We start from the raw sequence: 11,704 nt of genomic DNA, 5'->3' as shown, positions 1-11,704 counted from the left end.
TGTATGCCTCATACCAGGATTGCTCCAAGAGCAGCAGCATCTCTGTTCCACCTGACACAGTGAAAGCCCCTCCCGTCCCAAGGATGGAATTCCTGTTGTGTGGGTTCTCTGATGTGCTGGGTGACCTCACAACGCTCCTGGCCAGAATGTCTGCTGAGGGCCAGCCAGGCTGCTGCAGTGGCACTGACCTCACAGCCATCACCACTGCAGCCATGTCCCCTGGGCCTGGCTCTCCCCTTTCCTCTGCCCCTGCCTTGTCTCTGCTGCCATGAAGAGTTGTTTCATTATTATCTTGTCCCCAGGGTTCTGGGGCCGATTGCTTCCCAGTCAGGCTCCTGGAGCAGCAGTGGCTTTTCACAGCCCAGCCAGAAATGAGCCCTGAAGCAGCAGCTCTGCAGTGCTGGCCACCAGGCCGGGGTGCCAAGGGAGCCTTCTGGCCATGGCCTGGAAGCAGCTGCTGCTGCCAAGGTGCCTTTGGTGCCTCAGGCTGTCCCTGGCACAGCTCCCAGCACGGCACTCTGCACTTGTGCCCGAGCCCTTCCCTGGGTTGGGGCTGGCCTGGGGCTTTTCCTGCAGCGGGATCTGCCCTGGCCATGGCACAGGAAAGGCAGTTCCTGCTGGAGCAGGAGGCTGTGCCTGGAATGGGCTCAAACAACTCCAGCAAGGCCCTGTTCATTTCAAAATTGCTTCCTAGAGCACTATAGTCTAATAATTGTTATAGCTCCTCTAGTCTGGGGTAAATAACTCTTTTTCTTTATTTACTCTGTGGTGTAAATAAATCATGTTCAGAATTAGTCACAGTTGTATTTGTATAAATATATCTGATATTCCATTGTTAATCGTGTGGGACAAATTGCATTACGGTTCAATTCCACCTGTCCAATATTTACACATAAAGTTTTGACAAACTTGGGCTGGGATTGAATCCAGCTGCTCCCAGTCTCCTCTCTTAGAAGGAATTTAAAAGTGTAGGTGACCTAGAGCAGTTTGAGGATCCCTGGTGGCTGTTGGGTGTCATTTCTCCACCTCATGACTCAGCAGGAGTTTCTCTAATGAAGAAATAAAGCTTTTGCCTGAAGCTCCCACTCTGCCCATGACAGGAAGCCCTGGGAGTGTCTGTGACATCCCGGCTCTTTGGCAGCCTGGGGACTCCTGGGATGTCACCGTGGAGCCCTCGGGAGTGTCTGTGACAGAGCAGTGCCTTTGCAGCCCAAGGTCCCTTGGGATGTCACCATGGAATTGCTGGGACTGCATCTGACCACACGGCTCTTCAGCATCCCAAGAAACCCCTGAGAGGTCTCTGTGGAGCCCCTGTCTGTGCCTGTGACATTTCAGCTCTTGAACAGCCTAGAGACTATTGGAATGTCCCCATGGAGCCCCTCTGAGGGCCTGTAACAAATCTGACCCTTGGTAGACAACCATCACCAAAACCTGTTGCTATGGTCTGTTTCTATGGCAACCATCACAGCCCCTGTTGCTATGGTCAGTCCCTTGGCAGCTCCATGGAGACCCCATGCCAGGGGTGGTTGCCATGGACACCAGCTCAGGCCTGGAGCCAGATTCTGTTGCCATGGCAACCATTTCCAGTCCCATCCCCAGGCTCATGGGATCACAGAGCCACAGAATTGGCTGAGTTGGGAGGGACCCATGGGGATCCTCCAGTCCAACTGCTGGCCCTGCACAGGACACCCCAACAATCCCAGCCTGGGCCTGGCAGCGCTGGCCAAACGCTGGAGCTCAGCCAGCCCTGGAGCTGGGAGCCTTCCCTGGGGAGCCTGTTCAGTGCCCCAGCAGCCTCACGGGAAAAACCTTTTCCTCACATCCAGCCTAAACCTGCCCGCCTCAGCTCCAGCCGCTCCCTCCACTCCTGTCCCTGGACACCAGAGGGAAGAGGTTCCCTCAGTCCCCAGCCAGGGACCCGCTCCCAAGGCTGCTGCCATGGCAACCAGGCCTGGCACCAGCTGGGATGCTCGGTTTCCACGGGCTGGGCTTCAGGAATGGGATTACCCAATTTCCTGTTCCTGCTAAAACCGTGCTGCCGCTCTCTTCCCTCCCACCTCCCATGGAAAGCAGAAAAGGCAAAGATCCCATTCTGGGATAAGAACAATTTATTGAGAAGAGCAACGGGATAAGGAACAAACAGGAACAGAAAAAATTTGGATAACAGAAGGGATAGCAAAATTGATTCACAGGGAAGACTAAAATGCCACCAACTGGCTCTTCCTGGCCACATATTTCCTCCTGCCAAGAAAGGACACTCTTATCCTCAGGTGAGAGAGAGGGAGTCCTTTTCCTGCCCCTGGCAATGACCTGAGATGGGATTGAATATAATGAAAGGGACATGGTCAGAGCCTCATGTTCTTTGAACTCACATCATGTCATTACCATGGGCAGGAAAAGGTACAGGTGTCTTCCCAGCATGGATCACAGGGAACATGGATCACCAGGTCTCTTCCCAACGTGGATCCTCCAAGGGGGAATGAAGCTGGAGCAGTGCACAAAGCTCTTCCTGCACTTGGAGCACTCGCAGGGCTTCCCTTACTGGTGCGTCCGTTGGTGTCTGTTCAAGTTAGATTTGTCTGAGAAGCTCTTCCCACACTGGGGACACTCGTAGGGCCTCTCCCCAGTGTGGACGCGTTTGTGGGTATTGAGGCGGGAGCTGCAGCTGAAGCTCTTCCCATATTCCCCACAGTCATAAGGCCTCCCCCCAGTGTGTATGCCCCGGTGGGTGATGAGGGTGGAGTTCTGCTTGAATCCCGCCCCACAGCCAGGGCAGTGGAAGGGCCTCTCATCCGTGTGAATCCGCTGGTGCACGAGGAGATTGGAGCTGCTGTGAAACCTCTTCCCACACTCAGGACACTCGTAGGGCCTCTCCCCAGTGTGGATGCGCTGGTGGATGATGAGTTGGGAGCTCCATCTGAAGCCCTTCCCACATTCCCCACACTCGTAGGGCCATTCCCCAGTGTGGATCATCTGGTGGCAGATCAGGCTGTTGCTCTTGCTGAAGCTCTTCCCACACTCCAAGCACTTGTAGGGCTTCTCCCCATCCTGAAGCTGCTCATGGACCACCAGCTCAGAGCCCTGGCTGGATCTCTGGCTGCCTTCCCGGCACAGGGTGGGTCTTTCCTCCTCAGAGCACCCCGGGATGGGTTTGGAGCCCCTCCTCCTGCAGGATCTCTGGGGCTTTTCCTCCCCATTGGATTCCTGCACCGTGGAGCTGCTCAAAACAACCTCTCCCATGAGGTTCTGCCGTGGGGATTTTTCCTCCCTGGTCTCCATCCTCAGCTCCTTGTCTGGGGGAGGAAGGACAAGGAGAGGATGGGATTTGCCTCCATGCCAGAGGGAAGGGGAAGGAGATCCCCCCAGTGCGTCCCCGGCAGGACGGCGTCGGCAGCGGGGTTGTCCTGCAGCCGGGGGCCATGCTGGGCTGGGAGATGGAACAGGAGAGAGGGGGAAAGGGGCACTGACTTCCTCCTCACCTGCCTGGGTGTCCTGGGGCATCTTCCTCTTCCTTGCAGCCTTCTTATCCATAGGGCCAAGGTTTGGGAATGAGAAATCCTGGTTCGGCAGAAAACAAGGAATGAGCATATTAGTTTGGAGGTCCCTCTGTCCAAGTCCCTCTCAAGAAGTCACCCTGGCGTCTGGGGTGTCTTTGTTTGTAAGGAAAGGTGTTTGCTAATAAAAGCAGAACCTTCCTTGAAATTGATAAAAATGTAAAGCAACAACCCGTTCCTAATTATTATAATCTTGATATCAAAGCCCTCTCAGATAAAGATATAGGAATAGGAATAATAGTTGTTTTCTAGAAAGGAAATTGAAAATGCATCACTACAAAGAAAAAAACAACAAAAAAACAACACTCTGAGAGAGTCAGTATACAACTGGACACCCTGTAGGTCAGGACGCTGGTAGCAGTCCGATTAAATGGTGGCTGCACTCCTCCTGGAGTGACAGATATGGTTCTGTTTTATCAGTGATCTTGTAGAAGGGTGTAGCTTACCTCTGAAGTTCCGGTGCTGTAGATGGGTCTGGTCTCTCCTCTGGGAATCCAGTGGAGAAAGGCTGCCTGTGGTGCTCTGATTCTCAGATTATATCCAGTCAGGAATGCTTGGCTCCTTCCCCTGGGTGGAGCATCTCACAATGGGATGATGTCATTTTATCAGTCCTGCAGTGAGACTCAATGGCCCATTACCAGAAGATATCCCCCTGGAGGGAGGATGGGTGGTGAAAGAGATAAAGAACACTGCCCCACCTGGTTTTAACAGCTGGCCCATTAACAGAAGACATCCCCCAGTTATGAGGGATGGGTGATGAAAGAGATAAGGAAAACTGCTCTACCAGGTTTAAACAGATGGTGAAAGAACACATACTTTTGGTTACATCATGCATTTCAACCCAGGACATGGGGTCCATAAAAACTTCCCAAACACCAAGATTCAGCCCTGAAAATGCCTCCCAGGAGTTCCCCATCTCTGGTCTCTCCCCTTTGGTGTACAGGGTTTCCCCCCATCCCAGCTGCTGGGGGTCCCGGTTGTACTGGGGGTCCCCTGTCTACTCAGTCCCTGCCCTGCCCAGGCTGCTGGGAGTGCCAGGAATCCAAACAGTTCCCCCCATTTTCATCTCCTCACTTAGGGATGCTGGGTCCCCCCAGTATCCCCCCAAGAGGCATTTTCCACTCAACTTTGGAGTTCTTCATTCTCCAAACATTTCCCCAAAAAAAAAACAACCCCTAAGGATATCTGGGCTGAGCTCCCCCTCCCCGGTCACCTGTGGGATGGGGGGTGATGATCCCACAGGTGGTGGGCTGTGAATTCAGGGAGTGCTTGACCTCGTGGTTCCTCCTCCATTTTCTGATCCTCCTTTGTCTTTTCTTCAGGCTGAAGAAGCTGCTCCAGGAGTCAGAAGCAAAACTCCAAGTCCCTTGGAGCTTCAATCGGCCCCACTGAGGGCAGGGACTGCCAAAGGCTCCCCAGGGAATGGTGAGAGCTGATCCTGGAGGCCAGGATTGCCGGGAGCCAAAGGCTCTGAGCAGGGAACTGCAATGCTGAGCAAGCCCTGGCTGGGTTGGAGGAAGCAGAAAGGCCAAGCCCTGAGCCCAGGCCTGGCACAGCAGGGCCTGTCCCTCACGGGTGGCTCGGGACTCTTTGTGGGGCAGTGGGATGTGAGGGGCAGCAAGGACAAATGCCATAAACCTGTGTGACACTCCAGATCCTTATGGAACCAAGGGGCCAGTGTTGCACCATGGTAAGTTGTGGATCCAAGGGGATCATTGTGGCACTCTTGGGCCCATGGAACCAAGGGACCAGTGGGACACTCTGGGGCCTCATGGAAACAAGAGGCCACTGTGAGCCTGCAGGGCTGTAACACCCCAGAACACTTCAATGCTGGTGGTAACCAAAGGTTCTTCTGCTTGAGTTTGGTGCACAGGAGAAACACCCACCAAATCTTCTCAACATGGACAGATGCAAAGAATATTCTTGGTAGGAAGGGACCCACAAGGATCATCAAGTCCAACTCTTAAGTGAATGGCCCCACAAGGATTGAACCCACAGCCTTGGTGATACTGGCACCATTCTCTAACAACTGAGCTAAAAGGTCAAAATGACACAAAATTTACCTGGCAAAATATAGACAATCAAGGAATTTTGGGAAAGGGTTTAATACAGCATCCAATTGAACATAAAACTCTTACCATAGCATTAACTTTGCAAACTTAGCTCATTTAACCTAAAAACTGCTAACCCTTAATGTTTTGGGTAACATTAAGATATCCAAAATTAATCCAGGCACATTGCATAAGAAGGGGAATAAAAAGAGACCAGAAACACGTAAGATCTACAGAAAAACACTTTCAGGATGATCCCAGTCACTCCCTCTACAGTCCCAGTCACTCCCAGTAAGATCTGTTGTACCCAGTCACTCCCAGTATGGTTCCAGTCCCTCCCAGATCCTCCCAACATGATTCCAGTCATGGCCAGAGTGACTCCCTGTCACTCCCAGGGTGGGCCCAGTTGCTCCCAGTCACCTCCAGCATGGTTCCAGTCCCAGGCAGCACCTTTCCATTCACTCCCAGTATGATCCCAGCTAGTGCCAGTAGGATGCCGGTATGACCCCAGCATGGGCACAGCTGCTCCCAGGATTATCCAGTGTGGTTCTAGTTGCTCCCATTTACCTGCACTGTGGTTTCACTCTCTCCCAGTCTATCCCAGTTGCTCTCAGTCACTCCTCAGGTGTTTCGAGGCTGATCCCAGTTGCTCCCAGCCACTCCCAGTCACCCTGAGTGCAGTCCCAGTTGCTGCCAGTATGGTCCCAGTCTTGCCCAGCATGGCCCAGCTGCTCCCACTGTGATCCCAGTAGGATGCCAGTTGCCCTCAGGATGGTCCAGTTGCTCACCGTCCCTCCCAGTGTGATCATAGTTGCCCCCAGTATAGTCCCAGTCACTCCCCAGATTATCCCAGCTGCTCCCAGCATGGTCCCAGTCATGCCCAGTTGTCCCCAGTGCAGACCCAGTCAATCCCAGTTGTTCCCAGTTTTCCCCAGCACAGTTCCCATTGTTCCCAGTGTGTTCCCAGTCATCCCCGGTATGGTCACAGACACTCCCAATATGTCCCAGTTGCCCTCAGCATGTCCATAGCCATTCCCAGACACTCCCAGTAATCCCAGTCAGGTGCTTGTTATCCCAGTATGATCTCACGCCCAGTATATCCCAGTGGAGCTGGGATTCACTGCCTGAATTTACAGCCCCCCATCTGTGGGATCATTACCCCCCATCCCACAGGTGACCAGGGAGGGGGATCTTGGCCCAGATATCCTGGGGGGGTCCCTGGGTTGGGTTTTTGAGCGTGATGATTGGAGAATGAAGAACTTCCAAAGCTGAGTGGAAAATGCCCTTTGGGGGACATTTGAGGTTCCCAGTGGCAGCTGCTGGCAGAGGCAGCCTGGAGGAGCAGAGCCCTGTGTCCCCCAGGACACCAAAATTGGGAGCCCAGAGAGGGGGAGCGCCACAATTCGCGGGAGCCTCAATTGCCTGGAGAGGGGCAGTGGGCTCTCAGTGGACCCCCTGCAACCCCAAGAAGGGAATAAGGGGAGCAGGGACCCTGGGACCCCAATATCTTTCAGCATCCCTAAGTGGGGAGATGGAAACAGGGAAAAATTTTTGGATTCCTGGCACTCCCAGCAGCCTGGGCAGGGCAGGGACCGAGTAGATGGGGGACCCCCAGTACAAGAGTGACTCCCAGGAGCTGGGACAGGGGGGAAACCCTGAACACCAAAAGGGAGAGAACAGAGATAGGGAAATCCTGCGTGGCCTTTTTAGGGCTGAATTTTGGTGGTGTAAAAGTTTTATGGACCCCATGTCTTAGGTTGCAATGCAAGATGTAACCAAAAGTATGTATTGTATCACCATCTGTTAAAACCTGGTAGAGCAGTTTTCTTTATCTATTTCATGACCCATCCCTGGGGGATGTCTTCTGTTAATGGGCCAGCTGTTAAAACCAGGTGGGGCAGTGTTCTTTATCTCTTCCACCACCCATCCTCCCTCCAGGGGGATATCTTCTGTTAATGGGCCATTGAGTCTCACTGCATGACTGATAAAATGACATCATCCCATTGTGAGATGCTCCAGCCAGGGGGAGGAGCCAAGCATTCCTGACTGGATATAATCTGAGAATCAGAACACCACAGGCAGCCTTTCTCCACTGGATTCCCAAAGGACAGACCAGACCCATCTACAGCACCAGAACTTCAGAGGTAAGCTACAATCTTCTATTGCTTCAACAGAACCACATCTGTCACTGCAGAAGGACTGCAGCCACCATTTAATCGGACTACTTCCAAAACGCTGACCAATGGGGTGTAAGGTTGTATTCTGACTCTGACAGTAGATTGTTATTTTTTTGTTGTTGTTGTTTGGATTTTTTTGTACCTCTGCATTTTCATTTTTCTTTCTTAAGTAAAGAACTATTATTCCTATTCCTATATCTTTATTTGAGAGCACTTTGATATCAAGATTATAATAATTCAGAGGGGATTGTTGCTTACATTTTTATCCATTTCAATGAAGGTTTATGTTTTTTTTAGCAAACACCTTTCCTTTCACACCAAGACATTCCAGATGCCCGAGTGACTTCTAGAGAGGGACTTGGGCAGAGGGACCTTCAAAGTAAATATGCTCATTCCATGTTTTTTCCCAAACCAGGATTTCTTAATCCCAAACCTTGGCTGGATGGAGAAGGAGGCTGTGAGGAAGAGGAAAATGCCCCTGGACGCCCAGGCAGGTGAGGAGGAAGTCAGTGCCCCTTTCCCCCTCTCTCCTGCTCCATCTCCCAGCCCAGCATGGCCCCCGGCTGCAGGACAACCCCGCTGTCGACGCCGTCCTGCTGGGGACGCACTGGGGGGATCTCCTTCCCCTTCCCTCTGGCATGGAGGCAAATCCCATCCTCTCCTTGTCCTTCTTCCCCCAGACAAGGAGCTGAGGATGGAAACCAGGGAGGACAAATCCCCACAGCAGAACCTCATGGAAGAACCTGATTTGAGCAGTACCGGGGCACAGGAATCCAATGAGGAGGAAAATCCCTGGAGATCCCGCAGGAGGAGGGGCTCCAAACCCATCCCAGGGTGCTCTGAGGAGGAAAGACCCACCCTGTGCCAGGAAGGCGGCCAGAGATCCAGCCGGGGCTCTGAGCAGGTGGTCCATGAGCAGCTTCAGGATGGGGAGAAGCCCTACAAGTGCTTGGAGTGTGGGAAGAGCTTCAGCCAGAGCAACCGCCTGATCTGCCACCAGATGATCCACACTGGGGAATGGGCCTACGAGTGTGGACAATGTGGGAAGGGCTTCAGCTGCAACTCTCAACTTGTCATTCACCAGCGCATCCACACTGGGGAGCGGCCCTACGAGTGTCCTGAGTGTGGGAAGAGGTTTCAGAGCAGCTCCACTCTTCTCAGGCACCAGCGGATTCACACGGATGAGAGGCCCTTCCGCTGTCCCGACTGTGGGGAAGGCTTCCAGCACAATTTTACCCTCGTCAGGCACCGGCGCATCCACACTGGGGAGAGGCCCTATGAGTGTGGGGAATGTGGGAAGAGCTTCAGCTGCAGCTCCAGCCTCATTACCCACAAACGCATCCACACCGGGGAAAGGCCCTACGAGTGTCCCAAGTGCAGGAAGAGCTTCTCAGACAGGTCTAACTTGACCAGACACCAACGGAGGCACCAGTAAGGGAAGCCCTGCGAGTGCCCCAAGTACAGGAAGAGCTTTGTGCCCTGCTCCAGCTTCATCCCCCCTTGGAGGACCTAGGTTAGGAAGAGACCTGGTGATCCATGTTCCCTGGGATCCATGCTGGGAAGACACCTGGAGCTTTTCCTGCCCATGGCAATGACATGATGTGAGATCAAAGAATGTGAGAGTCTGATCATGGCCCTGTCATTATATTCAATCCCATCTCAGGTCATTGCCAGGGGCAGGAAAAGGACTCCCTCTCTATCACCAGAGAAGGGTGTCCTTTCTTTGCAGGAGGAAATACGTGGCCAGGAACAAACAGTCAGTGGTGTTTTAGTTTTCCCTGTGAATAGATTGTCTTATCCCTTCTGTTACCAAAATTTTTTCTGTTCCTGTTTGTGCCTTATTTCGATGCTGTTCTCAATAAATTGTTCTTATCCAAGCCCGGGATCTTTGCCTTTTCTGCATTCCATGGGAGGTGGGAGGGAAGCGAGCAGCGATGCAGTTTTAGCTGAAGCAGGAAATTGGGGAATGCCATTCCTGAAGCCCAGCCCGTGGAAACCGAGCATCCCAGCTGGTGCCAGGCCTGGTTGCCATGGCAGCAGCCTTGGGAGCAGGTCCCTGGCTGGGGGCTGCGGGAACCTCTTCCCTCTGGTGCCCAGGGACGGGAGTGGAGGGAGCGGCTGGAGCTGAGGCGGGCAGGTTTAGGCTGGATGTGAGGAAAAGGTTTTTCCCGTGAGGCTGCTGGGGCACTGAACAGGCTCCCCAGGGAAGGCTCCCAGCTCCAGGGCTGGCTGAGCTCCAGCAGCGTTTGGCCAGCGCTGCCAGGCCCAGGCTGGGATTGTTGGGGTGTCCTGTGCAGGGCCAGCAGTTGGACTGGAGGATCCCCATGGGTCCCTCCCAACTCAGCCAATTCTGTGGCTCTGTGATCCCAGGAGCCTGGGGATGGGACTGCAAATGGTTGCCATGGCAACGGGCTCTGGCTCCAGGCCTGAGCTGGTGTCCATGGCAACCACCCCTGGCATGGGGTCTCCATGGAGCTGCCAAGGGACTGACCATAGCAACAGGGGTTGGTTATGGTTGCCATGGAAACAGACCATAACAATGGTGCAGATATTGCCATGGGAACAGACCACAGCAGGGAGACAGCTCTGGCCAGGAGCAGCTCCCGAGCACAGCCCAGCAGGGCTGGGGCCCTGCCAGGGCAGCTCAGGGACAGACAGCAGGCCCAGACAGAGCTCCCAGGGGCTCAGCACTGGCAGGGGCTCTAAGATGTCCTAGAGGAGGCTGTGTCACAGCGGGACCTCTGTGGCTGTGTTCTGGAGCCCCAGAGCAGCTGGGATGTCAGAAAGGGGCTGTGTGACATCACAGAGTTTGTTGTGTGACGTCACTGTGCAGCTATGGCGTCATAGAGGGGACTGTGTGACATCACAGAGAAGGCTGTGACATCATGACATGGCTGTATGACATCATAGCGCCACGTATGACATTGGTGCCACAAAGAGCGGCGCCAATGGCGGGGCCAGAGGCGGCTCTGGCGGCGGGGCCGGGGCTGTGGGCGGGGCCGCAGCGGAGCAGCGCGATGGCTCCAGCGCTGGGGCCGGGGGCGCTCCCGGGGGGCGGCGAGAGGTGAGGGGGGACCCCCGGCACCGGGACTCCTTGATCGCCCACTCCGGAGCGCCGAGGGGCCCCTAAACCCCCATTCCTGGGCTCCACCATCCCACCGAACCCCCATTCCCGGCCGTGGGTCCCACCCTGCACCCCCTTATCCGGCACCAGGAACGCCTGCACCCCTTTCCCAGCCATCCCGCCTCTCGCAGGCCCCAGAGCCCCCTTCTCCTTGACCCATTTCCCTACTGGACCCCTATTCCTGCCTCTCCCAGCAGCCAGCCCCTCCTTTCCTCAGCACTGAGGACACCCGGGACCCCTATTCCCAGCCATCCCGGCTTTCCCTGCCCTCTCCTGGCAATGGGGACACCGGGGACCCTTGGAGCTCCCTTTCCTGGATACAGGAACACCCTGAACTCCAGCCATGCCACATCTAGCCAGCCTTAGCCTCCCCTCTTGTCAGTCCTGGCATCCCCAAATGCCCTTCCCGGCTCTCCCCGTTCCCCCTTTCCTTCAGCCGTGACCCCCCCGATCCCAAATCTCCAAATGTCCCCCCAGTTCTCCTCTCCCTGCGTTCCCTGCACGCGGCGCTGTCGGAGCCCGGCCCGGGCTTCCCGCAGTCCATGTCCATGGGGTCCCTGGCTGGGATCCCCTTCCAGCGCCGCCGCAGCGAGCGGGGCCGGGCGGAGCCGCAGCCCCGGGGATGGCGGCCGGAGCCGAGCCGGGATCTTGGGATAGCCAGGGCTGGGATATTGGGATAGCCAGAGCTGGGATATTGGGATAGCCAGAGCTGGGATATTGGGATAGCCAGGGCTGGGATATTGGGATAGCCAGAGCTGGGATATTGGGATAGCCAGGGCTGGGATATTGGGATAGCCA

At 54.7% G+C, this 11,704-nt stretch overlaps 1 pseudogene; it reads left to right on the top strand.

Moving 5' to 3' along the window:
• The first annotated feature begins 8,254 nt into the window (after positions 1-8,254).
• LOC131586345 (uncharacterized) overlaps positions 8,255-11,704 on the top strand; it is a 982,094-nt pseudogene continuing 978,644 nt past the window's right edge.

The sequence above is a fragment of the Poecile atricapillus genome, chromosome 19, assembly GCF_030490865.1.
Source record: "Poecile atricapillus isolate bPoeAtr1 chromosome 19, bPoeAtr1.hap1, whole genome shotgun sequence".
NCBI lineage: Eukaryota > Metazoa > Chordata > Aves > Passeriformes > Paridae > Poecile > Poecile atricapillus.
The sequence above is the reverse complement of the archived record's forward strand: the minus strand, read 5'-3'. Positions and strand labels throughout refer to the sequence as shown.